This window comes from Gavialis gangeticus, unplaced genomic scaffold, assembly GCF_001723915.1.
Source record: "Gavialis gangeticus isolate Ggan-Ray unplaced genomic scaffold, GavGan_comp1, whole genome shotgun sequence".
Taxonomy (NCBI): domain Eukaryota; kingdom Metazoa; phylum Chordata; order Crocodylia; family Gavialidae; genus Gavialis; species Gavialis gangeticus.
This window is the reverse complement of record NW_017729034.1, coordinates 12,022,701-12,023,185: the sequence shown is the minus strand read 5'-3', so window position 1 is coordinate 12,023,185 and position 485 is coordinate 12,022,701. Positions and strand designations below refer to the sequence as shown.

Genomic DNA, 485 nt, shown 5'->3' with positions numbered 1-485 from the left:
ACTAGGTCCCTTCCAACCCTTAATCTATGAAACTATGAAGAATGTCCTCTCTAAGAACCTCATGTACACGCTCATGGAGCTGCCCCTGCTCTCTCCAGCATCTTCCTTCTCTCTCTCTCGCTAATAACAGGGCAGAATTAGATACATGCCTTGCTTCACCCCCCGACCTAAGGAGATTCCCTGAAGCAGATGGGAACATGGATGGTCCCATGCACCATCTTCAGTTGGCTTGTCTCAGCCCCATCCACGCCCTATATGCAGACTCATGTAGGGAATGCATGGGGCAAGCTGATGGGGGGTTGAGGAAGAAGAAGACAGCAGGGAAAGGCCTCTCGCTTGCCATAAGAGGGTCTTAAGGGGCCCTTCTTTATTGCCCAAATATCTGAATGGATCCAGGATGATCCCGGGCAAGGGTCAGATAGCCTGTGTGAAAGCCTGAGTCTCTGACCCTACCCCAGTTCCCAGCCTTGGGTCCAAATCCCTCT

The 485-nt window shown here is 51.8% G+C and overlaps 1 protein-coding gene across 5 annotated transcripts in view; it reads right to left on the bottom strand.

The window, feature by feature from the left end:
* SIDT1 (SID1 transmembrane family member 1) overlaps window positions 1-485 on the bottom strand; it is a 111,085-nt gene that overhangs the window by 24,238 nt on the left and 86,362 nt on the right. The gene's annotated exons all lie outside the window — the stretch shown is intronic.